General features: G+C 47.4%; 1 protein-coding gene across 1 annotated transcript in view; it reads left to right on the top strand.

Moving 5' to 3' along the window:
• Positions 1–5139: 5139 nt before the first annotated feature.
• Positions 5140–26249, top strand: part of LOC122396860 — a 328173-nt gene continuing 307063 nt past the window's right edge. The window contains exon 1 of the mRNA XM_043395583.1: positions 5140–5263. The gene's annotated coding sequence lies outside the window, so the exon portion shown is untranslated. The remainder of the gene's footprint in view (positions 5264–26249) is intronic.

Genomic DNA, 26249 nt, shown 5'->3' with positions numbered 1-26249 from the left:
CGGTTTCCGCGAACGACGCTCAATGTTCGCGCCAAAAGGCAACGCGTTTCATTATTTTTTTTTTCCTTCATTTTCCCCGGCGAACGCGAGGGCACGCGAAACAGCCCGCAGACTCTCTGCTAGTTTCACAATACCGAAGTCGCGCCCTTGTTCGCGTTTCGCGACCGCGACGCTCTCTTTCAGACCGCGCCGCGGAAAACAACGCGGAACATTATCTTCCTTTCCAAGGAATCGCGTCGACAGACGCGCCCGGCGACGCCGCACGTTCGCCTTGTTCGTCATTATTCCGCCGGTGACAAAGAACTTTACCGACGGATTTTCTTCGCCGCATCGACGCCTCTTAAACGATCGTTGTTTGCGCGGAACGGACCGAGCCGACGTTCGTAATTATTGTACCGCGTTCGAGCATCCGTGTCAATATCCGCGCCAATTCGCCCGAGTTTCTAACGGCGGAATGGAAATTATTGTTAATGACGAACTCGAAGGCGCGCACCGGTATTCGTTCCGAGCCGCAGCCGCAACTCGGCATCGCGCGCGTTAAAATGCCAAGAAATCGTGACACGGCGGAGCGAGTTCGCCGCGTTTATTATGCGGAATGCCGGAGAGAAGGAAGTGGCACATAATTTTTATGAGAAAGAAGCTCTGTGCCCCCTTTGAAAACACCGATATCAAATATGAATTCGATCGACTAATTCATTCTTGCAGTCAGTTTGAAAAATGTGTTTTCGAGAAAAACAGATTGAAACGTTCGAGGACCGGGACAGACTTCGCGTGAAAACAAACGATGCATCGAGGCGCCTTTTGTTAGGGGCGCTTCAAAGAGAAAGAAGTGAGGAAAAATTAAAACAATTAATGAAGATGCTACGATTACCGTGTCGGAGAGTAGCTTTCCATAAAAGATTGGTTAAATAGAGGCGCGGAGCGTTATTAATGATCTCTCTGGCTTAAAAAGCAAGGCAAATAAATGTTTAAAATACCGCGTCTTCGCTCGACGATAATGTTATGTAAGAAAATGTTTCGATAGAAAGAAGGAGCGAATAATCGTATGCTTGTTGCGTTGCTTGCTCCCAACGAAACAATTTTGCCTTTTGCGGAGCTGCACGAGCACAGAGTTTCGTTCAGGCCACGGCGCGGCAAAGGTAGAGAATGACAACTGGACAATCTCCGTAACGAAACTCGTTTAAACGTGCCGTGACTCGATGCACGAACGCGCGAATGTCTCGTGCACACAAACTGCGCATCGAGGAAGGCACCGTTCGAGTACGAAAGATCGAAGAATCATCCTCGCGTTTGGCCCGAGTCGGCTCGCGAACGAAACGACGAATATAGAGGGTGGTTCCACGGAAATTAGGGACATTTTTTTCTACCTTTCGTCCGGGCTAGCATCGATTTTAATTAATTCGCGCGTTAATGGAATTTCGGTGGCCGTTCGTGTCAGGCCGTACTTAGGTGTTTATTGGCAATCGTGGAGGCGCGTGCTGTAAGAGGATTGCGGAGCCGATCCCGACGTTTCCAATCTCGTATCCTTTACCTGGTCCTAGCTCAGCACCACTCCGACTATGGCTTTTTACCTTACGGCGAGGAAAAAGCGGCGCGATACTCTGCCGACCGTAAACACGAGAAAATTATCGTAAGCCCGGGTAAAAGGTGGCGCCGGCAATGTAATGCAAGACTTCCCGTTGTTTATATCCTTTGCCCCTTTAAAGCGAACGGGGGATAAAACAACGGCAACATATAGTAACGTCGTCTGTTCGTTAGTCGCACAGAAAATTTTCAATTACTTTCTTGTTTCGACGACGACGTAACTCCTACGCGAATCGATGCCTCCAAGTTTTTGCATTACGTCGTCGTTGCTACGAAACGTTCCAGGATTTGAGAGATCAAAGTCGTCAACCCTTATCCGGATTATTTCGCGATCAAAATTCGAAATGTCTTCGAACGGGAACTGTTCGACCGTAGAACGTACGCACCCCCTGGGGCGCGAAACGCGTTAATATCGATGAGTCGAAATTCTGGATCGTCCGACGATCGATTGCGTGGGTAGAAAACGAGATCGCGGCTCGAGAAGAGAGTTGCACCGGATCGTGTGCGTGTCGTACAATGTTGCACGCACCGGGACTGACGCAATGAGAGAGAAAGACAGATGGTAAAACAATAGCCATGAAAGCACGAAGGGGTGAGACACGACTATAGAAAGCAGAATAAAGGTGCCAGGTAATGTGATATATGGGATCGATTTGAATCCGGCGTTTAAGCCGCGAGCCATAATTCAATCTCAATCGTTTTCTTCTCTCTTCTGCCACGTATATCTGTTCTTTCTACTTCTCCGGTTCCCTCTTGCTCTTGCTCGCCCATGTAGTATCCCCCAAGGGCACGTTCGATACTCGATATATACTTAGGTACATCCGAGCTACTCTCGTACTACTTGGTCGTGCATCGTATAATATATACGCATATCACGAATCGTTGACTCCTTAAAGTCTCGTTCACACCGCTTTTTCGACGATGGAGATTTATAGCACCCCGTTTTCTTCCCCCCGCGCGAAACGAAGAGATACTTCCTTCCTTCTCGTCGTGTCGAAATAACTCCTAACGTTTCCCTGCGTTACTTCCTGCTATACTGCGATTGTAAGTATTTTTTTCGTAGGGGGTCAGAAAAGCTGTAAGATTTTAAACAACATAGAAATTAATATCGGATTTGCGAAGGGATGCAAGGGGAAGATGCGCGTTTGAAGTGGAGTTACACGCTTGGTGACCCTCAAGCCTTGTACATATCGCACACGCATTGGCTTTTATGCAGGAATGTACGTGTAAGAACGCGTGTCGAGTTGTCTGGGTTGGGCTACACAAGAGACGAAGAGCCGACGACATTAAGAGAGGGACTCCAAAGGGTAGTCTGTCAGGGTACCGAAATAAGGTAATTAATATTAATGCGGAAATACACCGATGAAACGTAAAATTCCGCAATTTTGGGAGTTTACTTCGAGTGCCGGAAACACGAATATATTAATAAAAACGAAGACATATACATACGTGAGAACGATGTACATAATTTTAAATAGGCAGAGAACCTAAAAGAAAATATGAACTGGCTGGGAAGTAATTCAAAAATATGAAATAAAATGTTACCGTACCATCATTCGTTTCGAAGAAAATGAACTTTGAAAATACATGGAGTACACGGTTGATTAAGAAATTACTTGAATCGTACGCCTTTTATTTCCGGATATTCTGTACGCTTTGTCACGATTTATTAAATCCGCTGTGCCATATTTCGTTTATCACTCGTTCTTTTACAAAACGTCCCATCGGCCGTAGAGCGTTTCAAATGTATTCCGCTTAAAATTCAATACACTTTTATGCAGTCGTGCACACGATCCCTGCACAGAGCCTGGCGTGTAGGCTTTTAATAAGCGGAAAAATTACAATCAAGATGGCTCGGTGAACGCGAGTCATGCAGAAAACACCGAACTGCCGTGCAATTCCACCGGGTCGCAGTGGTAATCAAGCTAATAATAAACGAGGCAAAAGAACGAAATCTCTCTCTCCTTCTGTTTTTAAGAATATCAACCTCCCCAAGGACGACGTTTAAGTACCTACAGACTCTCGTTGCGTTACCCGAGTTGCTCGTGCTAGACTCTAAATCGTCGCATAACCGTGCAAATGTCGTTTGCAAATTAAAACAAGGCATATTACTGCATTGTTTTTTCATTTTGAGTATCGATAAAATGTTGAAAGCTACTTCTATCGATATTCTAAAGATCTTTGTAACTTTTAGACTAATCTTAATATATTTCGTATCTGTTCTCTATTTATATTCTATTTTAGAAAAACGCTATACGTATATGTTCTTTATATATTGTAGTAATGAAACTATGCTTGACTCGGTAGGAGCACGAGGCAATTTCGAATCGGAGTGGAAAAGGACGAACCCTCGCGCGGAAGGGAGAAAACAAGCGCGAGGGAAATAAAGAGCGAGACACGGACATGGGGTCCCGTGCACGTTCGTTTCTGCAGAAGAAGACGAAGAGGTTAGCTTGGGGGGTGGGGGGGGCAACGGAACGGGAACCGCGCGGGCAGTGCACGCGCAGACGCCGGGACGCGCGCATCTCGTGTGCATTCGCGCTCTTCCAACGCCGCAGGAGGAGCCCGCGAAATCTCGATTAACGCGGCATTGTGCAACGTGCCTCGCGACCGTGATCACGACCAATATACCATCGTCGCGGTTACGCGTCCAGTTAGTTTTCGATTCGTCGACCATTTCGCTCGAAGCTCATCACAGCCACAATGACACGAAGAATGATTTACAACAGTAATCGTCCAACTTCTCTTCCACGCAAGAAACATCGGTTTTCATATGGTTATCGATGGTCAACCATGACATTCAGGGTTAGTGTTTAAAAGCAACTTCGTTGATTCCTCGACGTTCGTATACATTGTCTCCAATGATTACAAATGATAATCGATGTCCAACAGCGTGAAGTTGTCAATGGTGATGACCTGACCGTAGTTGCTCTCGAATCGTCGTATTGTTGGCGAATAACTGGAATCGTAATATTCGAACAGTTCTCGAAACAGGTACGAAACCTCGAGATAGATTTTCGGTCATCGTGAAAGGTAAACATAATCGGAGAGAAGCGCCGCGGGCGAATTCTTTCGAAGGACGTAGCAGTGTTATCGCTCGGTGCAGGAGAGCATTGTTCGTCACAAGATCGCGAGCGAATCATCGCGGGAGAAATTACCGTAGCGTCGTCGTCGTTCTTTACCACGTGTTTTTCGTCGGCACGTTGCATTTAAAGTCGCGTTACGTTATTTCGGGCGCGTGCAATCGTGGCGAGTGAATAATACCGCGAGTGTCACGATGCGTTCTCGTCGAATAGTTGTCGTGCCGAAAACTGTCGCCGTGTAGAAAGTCGGGCGGAAGGAATTTCGTGGAATTGACGATCGCGAATTCGAGAATACGCCGGTGGAACCGGTTATATCGTGGGACCGAGCCGCGGCAAAGGGTCGACTCCGATAGAAGGGAGCAATCTGCGGGAAATAGCGTGCGCTTGGTATTTCGACGATCCGCTGTCGGTTTCACGCGGCAATGACGGCCAAAGAGGGCGCAACAGGAATTTGACGGTAGTGATTACAGTGTGACAGCGAAGTGCGATCGAACAGGTGCATCGAACGTCGAACGACGTCGTTTCGCTTCGGACAACGATGAGGTATCGAAAAGTGGCGTTTCTTCACCACTAGCTGCCTCGTTCATCAGTGGCTGGTGAGGTTTTCTTCGACAAATTATTTTTATAATCATTTTATATCGAAAAAATAGGACGCTACACCCGAGTCATTTATTACCCATGATTTCTTTTACTGTTCACCATATTTTTGTCTGATCTTTAAATACATAAACTCGTGTCACGATACTATTTATACAATATTTTTAACGATGCACGCGTGTTTGCGTATATTGGACCACATAACAAGTAGAATTGAATATTTCAATGTGTCAGATTTTAATTTGAACAAATTTCGAGGATGTCCGATCCACGACCTTATTTCTTGAGACTAATAAAATATTGCCCTGCTCTGTTCTACAGTAATCGTAGCCAGATCAAGTCATTGTATATTCATCGATCTCTACTGGAATCGTTTTTTGGAGCGATCAAGTATCACGTTGCCAATTTGTCTATCGCGGAGAGTATTTGGAGCATCGCGTCAGATCGTTCCACGAAATGATCGAGCAGACATGTGACCAGTGTCTTTGAAAGTGCAGTCGGTCTGTAAGAGTATCGCGAGTGGTGCATCCGTTCGTTCGCGTACGTTATCTTCGTGGTCGCCTTTCCTCTTTCATCGTGTCTGTTTCTCCGTTCTTCTGTGTCCCCTCTGCTCGCCGATCGGTGGTCGTTTTTCCTTCTCAGGAGGGACCCGGCCGAGTAGCGAGAATTAATGTTGGAGTGCGGGAGGGATTTCGAACCAGTAGCTATTTCCGCTATTGTCGCGGTCTCTGTCCCCTCGTCGGTCTCTCCGCGTATGTTCCATATCTCGAACAACGATTTTTACAGAGAGATACATCGGGAACAATACCAGTAGGGCGGCGATTAATAACCGAGTATGTAATTATTCGATGATAGAGACCAATAAAGGCGAACGGCTGGGAACCGTGAAGGAACAAAAACACCGAGGGGGAAATCCGGTCGTTGGAAGAAGTCGATGATGGCGCACGGTTTGCTCTCTCTCTCTCTCTCTCTCTCTCTCTCTCTCTCTCTCTCTCTCTCTCTCTCTCTCTCTTCCCCAAAGCGAAGTCTTACTCTAATTTCAGCGAGGTGCGACAGCTTCGGCTCCGTCGTCTATCTCGGCCTGTTTTCGCGAAGGTTCGCCAAGAGAGAAACGTAACAGACAGACGCGCGTGTACTCGTCGATAAAAGGGAGACGCAAGACGAAGCGGAGACGAATCGCTTGTCCTCTAGTCGCTTTCCTTCAGCCCGTCGAGAGATAAGTGCATGAGAGATGAGAGGGCAAGAAAAACAGAATTCCCTCTTTGCGCCTTCACAGACAGACGAAGTGCGCGCCTTCAAAGAGGACCGGCCAGACATGTCCTGGAATTAGAATTGTTACGTTGTTCACCGCGAGCGAGATTCGGTCCATCGGGGGTTTCGAATCTCGGTGTACGCCGTCGATTCGATAACGACGAATTTTATGAATGAAGGCTGAGAGATCGTTGGAACAAACGTTGAGGACGCGCGGAGAATTGTCTTTCGCGCTCGTACTCCATTACGTATAAAACAATATTAGTTTGGTCGCGTCAATGGCACAGGTGTTTATAAATAATTACCGTCGCCGTGAGAGGGGTAGCGCGGATAAAGAGAGACGAACGTCGAATAACATTCGGCGGCGCAGGTAGACGGATAGGGGTGGGAACGCGAGGGACGGAAAATTAGATGACGAGAGGAGGGTGGCGGAGAGTTTCATTTTGAACGAGAAGCATTCTCTGCGTTCGTCCGGCTCGATCTAAACGGGCAATATTAGCTATTGACATTGGCTCATGGGGTTTATCGATGGTCGGCTAAGTGATGGCGTTGGTTCGAGGCCGCCTCGTACAGGGTATTTCGGTCCTGTCTCGGCCTCGCGATCGGTCGTTACAAGTTAGCCGAACGAGCGCTGATTTTCTCACTTTTCCCCTCGGAGATTCGATTTTGGCGTTCACGATCGTCGCTACAGCTGTCGGACCTGTCTCGGGTTCACGATCCGTGCGCCGTTCGCCGATGTTCGTGACCTATCCACAAAGCTTCCCGTTGGGGTTCACGGACGCTCGTAAAACTTGGCGTCGTGGGTAGGTGCGCGTATGCGTTTTCATGCTCTTGCTCCTAGCAGTTTGTCTCTTTCGAATGGCATCTGGTATAAATGGAAGTTTCCTTCCGAACGGACTTTTGTCCCGGGTTTCGTATTCAACGCGCGCCTCGCTCCCCCGGCAATAACCGTGCACGATCCCGGAGAAAAGATTTCGATAAAATCATGGTCGTACGCTTTTTTATTTATCTATTTAGACGCGATGCACCGTAGATATTTGATCCTTGTCGCGTTTCCTTATATCATAAAACCATCTTTTTTAATCATTCCTTCTTCACACGCTCGAAAGAAGCTTCCCTTGTTTTTAATAATGCGCCCTTAGGAATTTATTTTCCAATGGGTTAATTTCTATACAGTGGGCCCACATAGGTGTGCAACGAAGCACAGGCATTGTATAACTTTTCGAACATAACAGGTCCATGGAAACGAATCGACATTGCCATGACAAATCTGAATTGGCTCCGGGCTTTATTCAATTATTCGTTACAACGGCAAGAGAAAAACAGAATGGGTGTACGTACAATGCATAAATCTCGCGTCCTATTCACGTCATTTAAAACCCGTACTATCGAGAATACGTATATCAAACAATCGGGTCTTTGGAACTTGGTAACGCGACACTTGGACGTATTCAAAGGGAACTTATTTCTCGTACATCAATTATGAGGTCTAGAACGATCCTCTTGGAAGCGTAACGAACCGTCAGACGATATTACTCTCAAGGTCTTGGAGTCATCCGCATAAAGGAGACATTGATAAACGGATATAGTAGGGGACCAAGATGAGAGTCTCGGGTGATGTCTGGGAGCAGCATATTTTATACATGTAGTTTGAAAAATCCGTCGAAAATTGGAGTCGAATCGGTGGAAATTAAGGGCGGACGATAATTTCAGGGTAACCATTCAATTTCGCGTTTAAGCTTGCGGAGGTTATTGTGCAATGTGATATGGCGCGTAGGGTAGACGGCTCGATGTCTCTCATATTTCCGGACCCGATAATTATTCATTTTCCTGCGCGTAATTTGGCTTAATTTAATTGCAAACGACGGTTCGTCCTGTGCGTTTGTAGACATCCCTGGGTCCCTTCCTGCCGGTTTATCTCCAACGGTAATAACCCTTTATGGATTCCGCAGGCTGGCTTAATATAAACTGCGATTTAATTGCCGAGCAGCTCGATAAATCATGCATCGGTCATAAATTTTCAAGGGAGACGTTCGCGCGAAGGTGGACGAAACGCGATCGGGTCTCGCAAGGAAACGAAACGTTGTCGACGCGAAACTCGGAACGACCATCCTAGATTCACCAGTCCATTGTTCGTGGTCGCGCGTTCCCATGGGTAAAATAACAGCAGGAAATGTTACGAAAATGGTACGGAACCGCAGAAACGCGTGAATTGGCACGTCATCGTGATGGTCGGCGAAACTCACCGGTGACCGGTTGATTCGATTCCAAATCCTTGGCCCGCTCGAATCCCACGATTATTCAGCACCGGCTGTAATTATCGAGTCACGTACGCTTCTCTCGCGTCATTAAATTCATCCGCCGCTATCGATAACTTCGCCCGAACTACATGCCGCTGCTCGTTCGGCTGTCGAGATTAATTTCGATTTCTAGCCACAGTTTCTCTGTCTCCCTCTTCGCCCGGTGGATCGTTCGTATTCTCTTGGTTCGATTAAATACTCCGTTGAATGTTACTCAGTTACGGAAGAGAGTTTCGCGAACGGTATAAGCAAGCATCCGGGTTGATGGAAAGCGGTAACTAGAGCGAAATAGTCGACAGGGGTGAGAAAACAGGCGAAAGAGGAATACCGTGAATTCTAGAGCTACCGAAGGCACAGGAAACGCCGTGGAATATTGGTTGCTGCTCGATCGAGCGTCGTCGAGAGGAATTTCTTCCTTCGAATCTGTGCGAGCTCGCCAGGCCGTCGACCTCCGGCAGCTACTTTGCGAATCATTCGCGGTTTAGGGGAGAAAAAGTACCGGTAGTAGGTTCGTTGCTAATTAAGAAGGCGTGCGAGGCCTGATGGGATAGCTACGCGTGCAGTCGTCGTTGCGATCGTGCCGCGAACATCAAGTGCCCGCAGACGAGATCTCAATGCCGGTCGTCGGTTGTTGTTTCCGAGAGTTTGTTGTCCTTTTGGAGGTACGCGGGAAAGAAGGAGGTCGCGGAACAGACGAGTCGTCCGCGCCACGAGCGATTAGGCAGATGCGGTCCTTTTTGTTGCACTCGAACGCAGAGGCGGAACAACACTCGCGCGTGCATAAAAGAGCGAACTCGAACGAATCGACACCATCTGGTGTACCTGAGTGGCTGCTGCGTTACACTTGAAAGCTCACCGCTCTCGAGTGACGCGGCTCTCCTATGCCGCGGGTGCATTCATTGCGTAATTAACGTCTCGTAATTATGGCCGCGAAAGAGGAGCGAGCGAGAGAGAGAGAGTCTGGACGTCTCGTGGTCGCGCGCAAGCGTCCTCGTAGCGACTGGATATTATGAGCTTTCATGGGGGCTTCACGTGAATAAGGCGCTTGGCGTCTCTGAAGAGGGTGTTACGTGCATTATAGACCTCTCGACGATGGACCGAGTGTTCGTCAACGAGCCGTTCATCGTTCGTTCAAGGTGCAGCCGCGTCTTGGCCTCCTCTTTGATGACCAGTTCAACGTCTCCGTTTTTTTTCGCGCGCGGACGGTCTCCGTTTCCTCCTCGTCGCCGCCCGGCACCTAAATTCGTATCGCTCGCGTCTTTGTGACTCCGCTCGATTCAGCGGTTACGCCGCGATCTTCTCCGCGAGGAAACCGCGATGTCGACGAACCGACGCGACGGCCAGACTGCTTCGCGGGGAAACCAATGGCGGCGATCATTCTTGCCCGAGGCTCCACTTACGACGAATGGAACCGTACGACCTCTCCGTTCCGTAGGCGCCTTAAGAGCCACTTTCCGCTCGCCACCCGCCAATGAGAATCCGCCGGTGATTCTTTTTCTTGAAAGGGTTGCTATCCGAGCCCTCCGCCCTGTATCGACACCAGAAAACGCGACTCGTACGAAAGTCGATGCGAGGCGATCTATCTCTTCCACCCCCTGAGAAACTTTTCCTCCCGGACGTAGCGTAAAATTGAACGTACATTTGTCTTCGCTTTAATTCCAACGGGGGGGTACGAAAAAACGAGAGAAAATAGAACCACCGTCCGATCTGCCCCGGGAAGTTCTCGAGGCGCGGAAACTATGCGGCTCTCTGTCGTTGAAGTTCGCGATTAGCATCGGCGGCCCGTTGTATCGAATCTCGACGTTCTCCGGGCGATTTGTTCGAAGGTCGGGTAAAAAGCAGAAACGACAGATTGCCGGGAAAAGCAGCGCGGTAGGAGAATAATAATGGTCGGGCGTACAGAGTCGTGGCCAGAAACGCGAATAATGTCGAAAGTTAGTCCGGGGCCGAGCGACGTCGACGTTATGCACAGCGCTCACCTCTGACCTTGCGGTCGGACGGGAGAACGGAAGTTATGCGTCTGGATCGTTTCGCGAAACAAGCAGGAAATGCAGTCAGGCCTGAGCAAACCGTTACAAGCCGCGAGGGAATCATTACCATTCGGTGTATCGTTCGTCGAGCTCTAGACGCGATTTTACCCCCACTCGCCGTGGACGTAGTCGACTTTCACCCTCGGCATCTACGTGTCACGTGTCCTCCAGGTCCGTTGCATTCTTCGGGAACAGGGACGTGCATAATTTTTACAAAAGAATCAAAATTTAAATCGTAAAAGTAGGCATAGCACATTTTGGTAGAATGAATACAGAATGTGTTCAAGTTGAAACGATTCGCGTGGAATTGGAAATGCGTGGTTTACATGTTCCTTAATTAATAGAGAGGTGGTCAGCACGGTGCATTGAAAAATATATAAATAGCATCGTTGAAACTACCGTGAGACTGCTCATTATTATGTTAATTATACAACGTCCATTCTTTATATACCTTTTTGTAGAGGAACCGCAATAAAATACGCTCGTATTTAGGTCGGACTTTTTAAAGAGCTGCTGATTTCGCAAAAATCCTTCTTTATGATAAAAGATAGAAACTTTTAATATACTCCGAATTTTCCACGGATCATGTGCTTAAATTTCATTAAAATCCTTGACGAAACGTAGCTTTGATACACCCTATACAGTGGGAGAGAAGAAAAGGTTGAATAACATTGATCAGTCGGTGCAAGGGGTCAGCTTCTTAATTTAAATTTAAATTGCAGCCAAATTACGGTTTCGATCCCCTTTGATCTCGTTTGATTTGTTCGAAGAATAACATAATTCGAATTTTTCGATCCCCCTGGGGGGCCCCAGAGGCCGTCAAATTGAACAACGTTTTCGCGGTGTTTGCGTGCGTGTCGGAGACTCGCGCGATCTTTACGCTTGAAAATCGCTAGCGCAAACTCCTCCGCGCCCCGGGTGCTCCCCGTTCCTTCGGTTCGCTAATTGCATCGAATGCCGGCCGTTGGGGGGAACACGCTTCACCTTTGTAGGATCTCCTAGGGACAGTGGGAAGGCACGAGTCTTTCTATTCGTTCGTGAAATTGGTCACGTGGCTGGAAATGTTTGGAGCGCGTGTACGAGCGGAACCGTTCTGCGAAAGAGGGGGCGACGAGGCTCGATCGAGCGCGCGATTTTGTTACGTGAGCGGAACGCGCTCCCGGTTTTACGAAGCTGTCACGTTTGTCACGCTACTGAAATCCTCGTCACGTGCGCTCTGCCAAAAAGAACCGATAGCTGAAACGCGAGAGGTTCCAGAAGAGTGGTCCCTCGTAATACAATTCCTCAGTTTCCGACCCAAGTTCCGACAATGGACGTTTAACTTGACATCCACTTTCGTTCAGCCCGGAGTAACTTGGTCTATACCTGTGAAATTTTCACGATTAGACTCGTGAACAGTTTCTATTCACTGGTTTCGTCACACCGAACGTGTAGGGCTCTGAAATGTCCAGTCTTTTGGACTGCAACCCTTAAGTTTACCCTGAGAATGAGCGTTGCTTTGCGTACTATTCAGATTCAGAATCGAGCGAAAGATGGTGGAACCGGACGACGGTCAACGAGCCCCTTATTATTTATTGCCGTTGCTTGTCCGCGTAGAAGAATTTAATAGCGGGCCGCAAGCAATATTCGTTAATTGCGGGCACGGGGAGGAACAAGCAGAGCTCCAATACAATATCAATCACCGCAAAATATTGTCAATCGTAGAGCAATTTCATCCTGCATCGTTCCACTTTTCCATATTACGCGATTCCGGGGTCAAGGAGTCGAACGAGAAACAGGAAAAGAGTTTCTAGCAATAAATTATTGTCAGTCAGAGGTGTAACGACTTGCAAACGACTCGACGGTGATATTACGAATCGCAATTAGGTACCGATTGGCGCGCGTAACGAGAATCGAGGCCCTTTTGTCCCCGTTTAATAAAGGAAAAAGGTTGTTTCGCGAGTTTCCGTGTCTTCGAGGCGTGTCTTAGTAAATAATAAACGCTCCGCTCGGTAACAGGAACCGAATATCGAGCGTCCGGTCGAGCCCGTAGAGCTATTGCTTCCGGACGATCGCGGGATTTTATGGGGAATTAAAAATTTTGCGTCCTGCCTGCAGCTCGGGAGCCAGTCGGCGATGAATAAAACATCGTTCTGCGTGGGCGAGTCTCATTATTTACGCAGTTACGTGCTCACCTGTGCAATCCAAAATCAATGTAGCTGCGGCACGTAAATATCGACGATGCCTCGCGAGCGAGCTGCGACTTTACACGCGTGTTTTGCCCGTTACACCGGTGACATCGGCTCGAAAATCAATACGCCCCGCCAATCTGAAATGTTTCGCGCGTTTCCAGAGATTTTTTTAATATACAATCTGTCTGCGGGCAAAGTCGATCGCCTATTCGCTCGCGGTAAATCCACCCACGCCCGGTACCAAGGCTCTTCAGGCTATGTCGGTCGAATCAATGGACACTGTCAAGGTCACCGGATATATCTCACCCCGAGAACCACCGAATTCAACCCCCCCCCCCCAAAGACGTAGACAAAGTTCTGAAGCATGTCGAAGGGTAGCCAGCATTTCCCCGCTCGAATTTCATTCGCACGCGTTACGCGGCCACGTGGCGTTCGATTCTTACTATTAGGGGAACGGTTCCCGCATTTTGTTCGCCACGAGCTGTAAAATCATGGCTGGAATCGTTTCGCGGAACCGAACATATCCCAGGCCGTGCGAATTCCGTGCGACTTCGGATTTGGACGACGATGGATGATGCGTTCCGCTCGTTAAATCTCGGGTCTAAAGCGATCAAACGATTTCCCAAGCTTGATGGGAAGTCTTTAACGCGAGGGGAACGTCGCTCGCATACAGATCAAAAGAAAGGAATCCTTTTTCGAGGGTATAGGGAAACACTCTCGTTTGGAACTATCACTGGAATCGTTAGCGTATCATTAGGCCTTAATGTGAATTTCAACACTATTTTGTGACAGAGCACGGAGTCTTGGTAAACGTGGGTCGGAAATAACGTAATTTGTTAGAAACATTTTTCCGCCCTGCTGAGCTGCGGTTTAGAAAAGCTGCTTACACGCAGACGCGCTGTTTCTCCGTCGTTGTTAGTTACTTTACCGTGAGCGAGGTACCCCGGTCCGGCATTTCGGAATTTGTGGAACGAAGCGTCGTCGAAGCAACGCAAAAGGAACAACCGTACGGATGCAGCGATATTACGCCACAGAGCGACAAAGTAAATACTTCTTTCCGACTGCATTCCTCGATCGTACCGACTCTCGTACGCGTGTTTACACACGTACTCGTCACCTAATACTCGTCGCGGGTTCATTAACCATATTTATCTCCGAGGCAGAACCTTCCTCGAAATGCGTACCATAAACAGTCACACGATCCGGTTCATCTCTCGTAAACACTTGTCGCGAGTCATTCTAAACAAATTTCATTCGCGCTTACGTTATCTCCTTCCCGTTTATCTATTTTTCTCTACTGAAAGCATAATCTGATCCCTCGGGGCGGGGGGTGGGGGGGATTTAATGGTCTCGCGAAGGGGGAACGCTTTGGTGGAATAAACGGGGGTGGCGTTCGTTACAATGTTCTTTCCACAGGGCGTATCGAAATCGAACGAAATCGGAGTTTAGATAGGAAAATGAAGGGTTCGGTTACTCGATCTAGAGAAAGAGAGAGAGAGAGAGAGAGAGAGAGAGAGAAGTAATTATACGCTAAACCGATGAACGCCTGTTGCCGTAATGATGCTTTTATGCCATCCCTCCATCGAAAACCGAATCGTATATTCGCACGCTGTCGTTCGATGTTTCCGTTAATAATAGACTAGAAACGATGCCAATTTGTGGTTCTCCCTAATGCATCCGTGCGGGCAAGACGATACCAGGGTTCGCGGTACCGGTAACTATCCGACGTCTGCTGGATAAACTATTTACCGAGTCAATATTGAATGTCTTCCGATATTCCGTCGGTCGGATTTGACGCGTTTGAACTTCGACGTGCCTCCGGTGCCCGATCACGGCGACGAATACTCGAAATTAAATCGAACGACGTCAAGAAGATTTTTACCGGGCGACTCGTCGTGCCCTAAAAGGGCACGGTACCAAAGAATATAATTCCCTCGAGCGGCGTAGAACGCGGTGCGTTCGTTATCGCAGACACTACCCTTTATGGTCGTGTCTACGGCACGCTCGCGACTACATTCAGCCAGAATTTGCACTTGGTCTGGCTCCGGGTGTACTCCGGGCGTAGACAATGCCTAATTATACGCGATCACCGTGCGAGTGGTTTACAAACTTTGGTTTTAGTCGGTGATCTCAGAATAAATTCGTTCGCGGAGAATGGACGGTAAATCGGGAGGGGGGGGGGTGAGTCGAGGTAGCGGGTGAAAAAGCCACGGTTGAAGAGAGACCGGAGATTCGGGAATTCGCTTCGGAGTTTCCTACTTTCAATAGCGTGACGAATGAATAAGACAGTCGTCTCATTCAGGGATTGAAACGAACGCGTGCTCGAGGGTTGCGCGCAGTTTTTTATCATCGGCAGTCATCCTCGTCATCGTTTATTATCATCGCGCGGTCGGAGGCTATTTATACGGCCGGTGATCCGGGACGTCTTATGCTCGAGTTAACACCGACGACTCTTCTTCTACGCGTCGCTACGCCCCGGGATTTTTCGTTGACCTTTTGCTCCGTAATTTATTTTACCGAGGGAGAAAAAACCGCGAACGGAGCACCCGCGAGACTCGATTCAGATTCTCGATCCCGGGTTCCCCGGTTTTTATTATTTGGACCGAGCCACGGCCGACCGGAGGATACTCCCTCCCTCTTCCTCTTCCTCGTCTTCGTTCCGCCTCGCACTTCCGCGTTCTGCCCGTGAGCATTTTCCCGAACGTCGAAGGAAAACCCGGCGTGCATATGTATGGGAACGCGCTCGCTGTTTACGCAGGCCCTGTATCTCGGCCTTTATTATGTACTCATCTCCATTCTGATTTTAAAGCCCTTAAATATTGATCGAGCCTTGTCAGAAACAATACGCGCCACCGGAGTCTACGCTCCGGAACGTAAAATACAAATAGGATTACAACCATTGTGGTCTTGGTTGCGGCTGTTGCCGGAGGATAGTGATTAGGCTGAGAGTCTTTCCTGGTTTCCTCGACCGAGCTTCTCCCTGCAATCGTCAGGATTATTAAGTGTCCTCGGCTTTGGCACGAGGCATCGCGTCGCATCGAACCTTTTTTTGCCGATCTCGAGGAGTAAACATCGATCGGGCGAGTCTCTGCTCTCGACGAATGACGCTTTCAATTCGCTACCGAACTCGGTATCCGGTGATTAACGCTCCTTCCGCGGGTAATGAATCGAACAGGGAACTCGTTTTCGTTATTAATTCGGCATTCAACGGTATTAAATTACCGTTCCGCGCAAGACGGTTTACGGTTTCTTCCAGCGCTGCGCGGCGTTTTCAATCCGAGCCTTTCAATTCGCGAATTGAAAATTCAAGCGCTTCGTTTACGCGGGCAATTTGCTTCAAAAATCTCGTAAGTCGATTACCGTTAAAAAAAGAGACTGGTACTGCGAGCTAAAAGGATCTGGTTCGTCGATTAATTTTCACTCGCAAAGTAAGAGATTTCATGTGATGAATCCGTGTCGAAAATAAGTCGTTAAAAGTATGTTTAAAATTGGAGCATTGCGTAGCAGAGCATACGAGCCGTGACTGGATAGATATTTTTAAAGTCGAGACACTTGATTCCTATTTCAAGGGTTGAGAGAGATCGAATTCTACTTTCCATATAGAAACTCTTGACTATTACGTTTCCATCGTTTTAATTACTTTGAATCGCTAAGTAAAATTCTTGTACATAATTCTGTGTACCTCAGACCTGGTCGCGTCGGATTTACAGATTTACCTCATCTGCCATGCGTTTACCGCTATCGTTTTCTTGGGTTTATAGTGCGGATCTGTTTACTCTCCGGGCGCTCAAGAATGTTAAATTTACATTTTGAAAACATCACCCTTGTTTGAAGAATAATACAGTTTCCATCGAGGAATGGAGGTGTTAAGGGGGGAGGAGGGACGATATAATAACGCCCGGTGGAATTTATACGTTACGTTCGCGAAACCGATATCACCGCGGATCGAAGAAATATATTCATTGAGGAGATCTATGGAGGTCCTCTCGACACGACGTTGAAAGCCACTCTGGATACTCTGGTAGCCAATATACACCGATACATATCCGTTTTCCCTGGGAAAACCAACCTAGTCGAAAGGACTTGCCTTATTGAATGCGGAGAAGGTCGTAGCTAGGGGCTGAGGTTCGCTAAGAGAGGGTTTATTGAAGCCATGTACACACCAGTGTATTTATGAATCGAGCATCGTCTCTCGATAACGTTCAACTACCAACTATCGAGCCGTGTACGCGGTGCTGATTTATTTAATAAATAGCGCGACGTTGGCATTCATATTAGATGCAATGCTACGAGACTCGTGGAGTGGTAAACGTGTACTGTAGGGGAGCAATGGTGAGACAGAGGGGAGTAAAATTGATTGGAATACTCGCATCGGTGGTTCAATTGCTCGAAAAGAATTGCCCATTTTTTCCACGATACACGCATTGACGTGCAATCCGAAACCAGGATTTGTCACCACCTTTTCCCGTTCAATTATTCCAGACGTATTAATCTTATTAACATTCGTAGATTAGCCATTTCTTTAATTACTTGGAAAATGCATCGTTCGAAATTATAAAATGCACGAGTAACGCTATTGAAATCACTGGCTTCGTTCGGGAACGTTCTGAAAGCCTCTGACCTGCCAAGTAATAAAGGCCAGGCTCGCAATCTAAACATCCTGTCTTCGTTCCTTCGTGTTTCCATTCGCGTAACGTCAGGGTATACATCACCCGAAACGTCTATAACGAAACGTGTCTCTCGTTTCTCCAGACTCTCCCGAAATCAATGCCTCAGAAACGGAGAACACGGAGCGGGGTATTCGCTTCACGAATGCCCAACGAAAAGGACGTCGTTTTGTGCCATTATTTCGGCAGCGCAACGATATCTGTAACGCGTTTCTTATATTAATTATTAAATCGTGCCGGCGATAATTAAATATCGTTTAATTGGCCTCGGTAATAGAAGGCTCGTTGGTGTCGTGCAATTACGTTTTGCATGTGATTACATTTAGTTGATTAAATTGTACGATGCAATCAAATTGGTTTATTCGATAAAAGGTAACGCACGGTTAACGTGGCGCGTGCACCAGGCCCGTTTAGGTTCTCAAACATCATCATCATCATGGAGCCGTAACAGCGCGCATCCATTACATTTGCCAGGCTAATTTTCCCTTTAAAATGGAGCATTAATCTAACCGTAGATAACAAGGAAAATTGTCATTTTATTAATCGTTCTGCAGTTTCGGCAATGCTGCGGGCTTTATTTAGTAATTATGACCGTCGAAATGCGAGTCGAAACATCAAGCTTCGGGACATCAAATATTTGATATCCCGCAATGTTGCATCGTTTTGGGAATATGTTGATATTCTTGAGGGCGAAGGTATGCGAAAAGAAATTTATCCAACGTTTTTTGAGAGTCTGCTTTTATTAATAATATCTCGAAACAAGGAAATTTATATAGAAGCACAAGATATATAGAAGTATATAGAAGTTCGGTAAATGAAGTTGGTGAAAATTACTTTCCAATAAACGGAGTTGTACCGTAATTGTGTTTACCACCAATTTTGTCCTCGTTATTAAAAAGAAACGAGAAAGCATGCTGTTGAAAAGCACTCGTACTCTTTTACAGACGATTGTTCCATGGCAGATCTGGTACACTGGGTCTTTACATTTCAAAGTTTCGGTTGAAACACAGAAATCGATGCTGCGGGAACAAAGAGCTTGTCCCTGTCTTCGTAAAAGCACGGAACGCATCAAGGGAGCTTTCGTCGTTAAAATTCGTTCAAATTAAATAGAATGCGTCGCGGTGCACACCGACGCGTGACACACTCTTATGTTAATTATAGTCTTATCAACGGGGATAACAGTTCCATCCTAATTGCGAAAATCGCCATGGAAAACGTTTTAATTCCGTTTTAATTTTATTGGCTTTCATTAGCGCGCGGTTTCGTCGATCAAATGTTTACCTTGTCTGTGAAGTTTTTCTCGAAATGCAGAAATGCTCTTAAATTAACGAGGTGCATCGGAACTTTTGGTCGGTCCGGGGATTTTCGCGTATTCGGGGGAAAAGTACCATGGAATATGGTTAAAATAATCGCGGTTAATCTCTGTTGTTCGCGGGGGACGGGAAAAATGTATAATAATCTCTCTCTGTTCGGAACCTGTTTTCTCAGAGCCGGTCGTCGGTTTTTTGGGTTTTTGGTTTTTCAGTAACCCATTATCTAATGGCCGTAATACATTATTCGTCAAACGTGCGAGCTTCAAACGAGAATTGGAGATTACAAGTTGGTTGCTTTACCAAACTGCTTGAATTTTTAACTCCGATAATCGTTTAGATTAGGAGCAGCAGCATATGTCGAGGAAATCTCGCCGCAGATGGTTCGAAATTTTGCCTCGGTTCTGAATTAATCTGCGATATAATAATAATAACGCGGTAAGAAGTAATCCGATATGGACAGGATTCAGTGAATATTTTATCACACAATTATTCCCGAAATATAGATTTATTAGCGAGTAAAGAGAAGTTTTTCGAGTGGTCTTTTTACGCTCAATTAGAGATTTTGGTGAGATTGAAATATCGTGGATTTCATCTAAAATTGCAGGGAATTTAAATCAATATTATACTTTGAAGCGGTTGAGAACATTCAGGATCGTCGAATTTAAAAACTCATTAGTACAGCCTCTTCTCGTTCGAGGTGGCTTTCACTTTTGAAGACCGAACGAACAGTTCTTTAAGATTGTTTCTTCAGAACTGTAGACAATTTGTTAAGTTATTTTAATGCCGAAATCAACTCTTTATTTGGCTTTACAGTAAATATTACTTGTTTCCTTTGAAGCGTTCGAGTGACATCGATCCGCAGCGGCGAAGCGTCTCCGATATTTACACTCAGACGAATTTTTTGTTTCTGGCTCAATAGTAATTTTCAATGCTTCTAGAATCTTTAATGTCCTACCAAAACCCCCGTTGTAAATTGCTAGTTCCGATGTAGCATGCTACTTCAACAGTTACAAACAGTTACAAACACCGAGCTATAGGTGTTTAGGTACAATATTTCAAAGGGTAGCATTAAAACTTTCGTTATCGTTCTCTCGTGCATCCTTCCCAGCAATCATTTTTAGAATAATTTGCTTTAAATGTTTAAAAGAATTTTCACGAATTTTATATTACAACCTGAAATTGGTAATTTTAGCGGGGCCACGTCGTATTACAGTTTCACTGAAATCCCCGACGTCGGGCGCAAGAAGTGATCGATTCGTCGCGGAATTACTTGTAAGTTGCGTAGTTCGAAAGGTTATTTCTTGCGATCGGATTGCGGGGCGCCTAGTCGCGCAAAACCACCGGTTGTAAATGCGCGCGTCGAAACAGTCGTCCATTAGAACGGGCGCCGTGACCGAAAGGATTAATACCTCACGCGTGTCGTTCGTATTCGCCGTCAGTTCTACCGAAATCACCGGCGCCGCGGTTGAAGAAGAGAGCGTTTCCGATAAGATACGAGCAATAAATGACTCGCATCGCGACGATATATATCCCCGGACGGTTCGCATAGGTTTCCACCTGGAGGGACGGTATCGCGGGCGATATCCATCCGTATGGTAGGGGCGATTCGGTGGAAAGGAAGAGGGAGGGAACGATGTTTGCGTACGGTCGTTGGGAATTTACGTCGATCGATGGCGGGGCCGTTAATCGACCAATAAGAATAATTCGCGCGAGGGACAGGCGCGAGACAAAGCTGGCCATTATCTTTCGTTTTTTTTTCTTTTTCGATGGGACGGCTTTCCGACCGACGACGTGTATTTCGCGTACTTTATTGCGCGATATTACTCTCGGGGTCCCAATCGTCGGGGTCGGGCCACGTGGGCGAGCCGTTTACGAGTCGATCGTTCCGTGGTCGTTGCAACGTGGAAGACGATGACGAAGACGGGCCGGGAAACAAGGGACAGGGATAAACGCGCGTGGCGCGGTGGTTTCGGGACGGGCCACGGGAACGGGGAAGAAAACAAAGAGCCGAAGACGAGAGAAAATACGCGAGAACGAGCACGACCGCGCCGCTGAACAAAAAGTATGCGTGGTATGCCTGCGTGCGGTAAAACGTCGCCGCCGCCTCCGACGTCGGAGAAGATGAAAAATCTGTTGAACTGACGTTCATTGGGAAATTGCAACCAGCCGCCTTTGGGACAGGATGATTAATGCCAGCTAGACGTTCCCCGGTATATATGCATCGAGTACCTATGTATACATGCCCCGCGGAAGTTTCGGCAACCTCCTCCCGATTCGGCCAGCCTCGAACTTTTCCTTCGGTAATCTTCCAAGTGGGAAGAGACCTTGGCTCTCGAACGTTATCGCTACGAAACTGTCTCGCTGTGTCGGGGTTCGCGTACCCCCTTCGATCGACGGTTTTCGCTCGAAACTATCAGTTTTCGGTTTTTTAATTACCGGCTGTCGAGGCGTGACGGACGACGCAGCGACGAGATCGGTTTGAGCACCGCTATTAAATGGCACGATTATCTGTCTCGTGCTTTATTTACTGCCGGTTGCTCGCGTTCTACTTCGCTCTTCTCGTCCCTGTCCTTCTCCTTTTTTCCGTTCTACTCTTGCCTCGGCTGAAGCATTGACTCGAGAGGGTTTTTGCACGGTGAAGAGGTCGGCAACTCGTGCGCCGCGGGGATGGGGAGGGTCCTTAAAAACAGATCCATTAAAGTTTTTCTGGCGCTTTCCGAGGTGGTAGTGGTTACTCGGTGAGTACCGGGTAAGATTGCGCATTTCTCCTATTCACGTGCACGTGCAGAGCGTCGTGGCCAACGAACTGGCCCCGGCGACGCACCAACCACTTGCCACCGGATACACGAGAAAACTCTCCACCGGGCCCTTTCCACTCTCTCTGCGGCCCTTCTGGTAAAACAGTTCCTGTCTTTTCTGCCACGGCCCGTCGGTTCGCGATCGTAAAAATAATTTTTTGCCCGCGGTGATTTTCCCCGATTCTCAACCCCTTTCAAATCGTTCTCCTTCTACACCGGACCAGACGACCGGTATTACAATACACAGACACCACCCATTCTTCCCGACGATCACAGCTAATTAACGCCGCCGGTAATACGCCGTTGTCGCGGGAACCAGTTATTCTCCGATGCAGAACCGTCTCGTGTAACGTTATGATTTAACCTCACCACCTGTTACCACTTCCTTTCACCGTCTCCGTTAGAAACTAATACGTATATTCAGAAATTGTTCTTTAATCCACCTCGCGTCGAGATACGTAGTCGAAAATTGAATTTGGTTTGTACTTTTGGTCCCTTTAATCAACCCTTAACGCTTCGCGCACCGAATCGAGCGATTAAATTGAATTTCAAAGCGAAACTAATTTCGCGTCGAGCTCATTCTCACCCCGGGTTATCGTGCGTGGTAGTTGACGAATCCGTGAACTCTCGAGGGACCCGGCGGTTTCCGTCGCTCAAAGCGGTTCTTTGCATCCGCGATATCGGTAAACCACGTGACCAAACGGCGAACTTTGAAAAGTGAATTTCGCCTCGACGCGGGGCGCACGGGCGCAAGAAAATCGCGGGCGGAAAGTTCACCCCCGTTGAATTCACGGAACGCGACGGAATCAAGCCCACGGAGTGCTCCTTTCCATCGCATCTTTTCCCCGGCTGGTTCGTTCCTTTTCTCCATTCCTAGCTTTCCGCGGCGCGCAGGTGATGCATGCGGAGGGTCCTTCTAATTTAACATTCCGCACCTCCCGGCCGTGGAAATCCGATTTGGCCGTGACGCCTAGATAAACTCGTCCCGGTGTGGGGAAGGACGAGGAGTCGTCTCGACGCGTCGAGACGGTTCGAAGCGTCGGGAATCGAAGAGAATCGCCTATGGAAGGAGCTTGTGTACCAGGGGTTGCAGCGTGTGCGGGGAAAGACAATCTTTTCCCGAACACGACCGCGCTCTTCCATCCGATATTTGCTCTTTAATAACGTCAGATAGAATTTCCAATTTCCAATGGCTACGGCGGAGGTTAAAGGTTGCGAGCTCGCGAAGTCGGGGGCGGCCTCTTAACGTTCGTGACGTTAAAGTTTTTTAAAGGGCGCTTCCCAACGTCTCGACGAAGATTGGTTTGTAACGAAACTTCACGTCGGAACGAAAACTATCGAATCTTTAACGAGAACACGGTCGGACGACGGGAGTCCATTTATCGAATTAGACGATTCTGAGTTTTATTTACTTCTGTAGCCGGGGAGAAACCCCATCGGTTATAAACGTTTAAACTATAGTTATTAGCGACCATCTGAAATGTATTGGATAGACGCAACGTGCCTCGCGTCTTCGAGAGCGTAGATGAAAATCCTTGTGAAACGGAAGACAGTGTCCCGATGTAAACGCAGCGAGATTGAATCTTCCGCTACTTCTTGGCCGGTGAAATTATTGGAAATTATTGAGAAGATCAGAGAGGGAATGATTGCAGTCTGCGAGGCACCGTTCGAACGAAACGAGGGCTTCCATAAACCGATATTAACGATGATTCCGACGGTGAACGAGCCTCTTTTGAGGTTGTCGTGAAACCTTTGGTCGTTCGAATAATGCCTACAAAGCTGGCGGCAAGGCGCCTCTCCCCCGCCGCGACAGACGATAGAAAGACTTTCGCGGTTCAGATCCACGCGTCGTGGATCGTGGAATCATTTACGAGCGGTTGCTTTAAATGCGAGCGTTTTCCGGCGTCTGGCGGGTCCGAGCTATAACGACTCTTTCTCGTTCGTAACGAGAAGACGGTTCACCGATTTCTCTGAGAAGGAAACGAGCACCCGGAAAAAGGGTCTTTCTCTCTCGTCGAAACGTTTCTGGATTCTCTCCGGTATTCCGCGAAACGATACGAACGAGGACCATCGGACGGCGGATGGTTCTTGGCTCGCCCGGAGCTTCCTTTCTTTCATCGGGAATTATTGTTTCCAAGGGCAGGCGAAATTTTTTGGCCGTCGACGTTGACGTAGGTCGTCTAGACGCGCGTCTTAGAGCGGTCGCATTACGGCGAAATCCTGGGGGTAAGAAATCAAGGGAGGGTGAGAATCCGCCGGCGCTCTGCCGGGAGATCGCGTTCTTCACCGTAAATTGCGCATCCACACCCTCGAGTGGCGGTAAAAGTGGGTTAGGGTATCCCGTAAATTGGGTTACGACTCCATCGAAAGAGAACGGAACAGATTCTTTGAGCGAATCCGTCGGAAGTGGCTCCCCGAGCGGCTTTAACCGATCCGACGTTCAATTTAAAGCGATTGAACATCCGTGAAATCGATTGGGAGCGGAACGTTTGCTGAAATTCCGCACTGTCTGTTTAGCGAAATTCGATGCCAGGTACGCGTGGAAATTCAAGGCGAAGACAGGAAGGCGGAAAGACCAAGAAACGTCCATCGACGTAGACGACGGTGAAACTGGACTCAAATCCTTCCGAGGTGGCCATTAACGGTGACGCGGAGGTACAGCCAACGGCCGGGCCAAAGTCTTAGGCGACCAGGGTTTAAAACTAAAAGCATTCCTCGCGATTATTGACAAGGGTTACCGGCCGCCATTACGTGTTTCAGAGGATCTAATCCCGTTCTGTCCTTCCTAGCGACCCGTCCAGTTAAAAGCATTCTCTTGAATTATTCACGCGACAGTAAGATCCTGATGCGCCGGGAATTTAATTATTTTCTTCTCGCGTTTCATAACGCGGAACGTAAACGATAAACGTCCGAGCTTGGGAATCCTTTGGATCCGCGTTTCTGCATTAATTCAGTCCTTTTGATATACGATCTTCTTTATATATAGTGGGACAGCGCTATCGCAGCCGAATCGAGAAAATTGATACGCGTACGGTGGAAACACGCAGGGTAACGCAACCTGCGTCGGCTCAAACTCGCTCGGAGTGCCACGCTTTGCATTCCGCGCGGTAATGGACAGCCGAGAGACTGTCTCCTGCGATTAGAAACTCTCAAGACTCTGAAGTTTCGAATCTCTTGAAACATTATTTGATATCAGAAGATCTTGAATGCCTTTGTCGTTCCCGAAAGTCTTGATTCGTTTTGAAGTCGTCGTTGGTGTTGACTGTCTTGATTGCGACTCCGAGTCTCGACGGTCTTGAAACTTTTAACGAGCTTTAACATTTTAAAAACATCGACGAATTTAAAGACACCTGAGTTTTCGTTTTCAAAAATACGTTCAACACGTTTTAGAAATAGTTGATAAGGTCACTCGATACAAAGTTAATTATTACGGATGCGTTAAATGCAGTTTTTGAAACAGAAATTCGATGGAAAGCTTTACGAATGTATTTATTTATTTATGCAGAATGTTTAAGACTCGTTAAACGCTTTATGAGCCATCAAAACTTGAACGCCGATCGAGACTTTTAAGACCAATCGAGACTTGAAGACCAATCAAGACTTCGAGACCAATCAAGACTTTAAGACCGACCAGAACTTTCGAGATCTACCGGTATCGAATAATATTCGACACGATTCGAACATGGCGTCACAAATTCGAAGCAATTCGATCTGGTCTGAAGTCCACCGTTGATTGCACACCGCGCATTGAAACCCAATTTCTGCTTCGTTCGATGTTATTATTAATTATGCTGTACTGTTCCTTCCAATTTCTCTCGCAGAACTTCTCGTCTTAATTCTCAATTTTCAATTTCCCGATGTTCATAGGTACCGCCAAGAATTTTCAAATAATAGTTTACAAGGGAACATAATTAGGAGGAAACCTCGTTGACCCGGCTCGGAAACTTTACCATTCGTCTGCTAGACCATAGATTTCCGATAGACCACAAACGGATCGAGTGGGGATATTCGACTAATTCTTTCGCCATTGTACTGGAATTTTCCTCCACTATCGTTCGTAACGATTAATCGCGAAACTTTCAGAGACGTTCTAGAAAACGCCGGTATAGTCAGTGCCAGCAGTTTTACAAAGCATCGAAAGGACGTTGTCGTTTATGTTAATTTTCGGTTGCATCCCCTCGGCAAATTTCTGGGCGCGCCACTGATTATTTCACATCGTTTACCAAATACCGCGCCGCGGCTGTGTCGTCCTGCGTTCAATATGTACCTAGCCTTAAAGTTTCACAGGATTTCAGGAATTTCGGGGGAATTCGGACTATGACGAGCTGGTCGGAGACAGTGCATGAAAACGGCTCGCGCGACGCGGGTATGGAAATAAATCCTTCGGGCCGGTGGCTGGTCGTGCGCTGCGGCACCGGTTTCACGTGCAGGAAATCCCGAATAAATCCAAACAAA

Source organism: Colletes gigas, unplaced genomic scaffold (genome assembly GCF_013123115.1).
Source record: "Colletes gigas isolate AHSC1104 unplaced genomic scaffold, ASM1312311v1 Colletes_gigas_Sc00001, whole genome shotgun sequence".
Taxonomy (NCBI): Eukaryota; Metazoa; Arthropoda; class Insecta; order Hymenoptera; family Colletidae; genus Colletes; species Colletes gigas.
The sequence above is the reverse complement of the archived record's forward strand: the minus strand, read 5'-3'. Positions and strand labels throughout refer to the sequence as shown.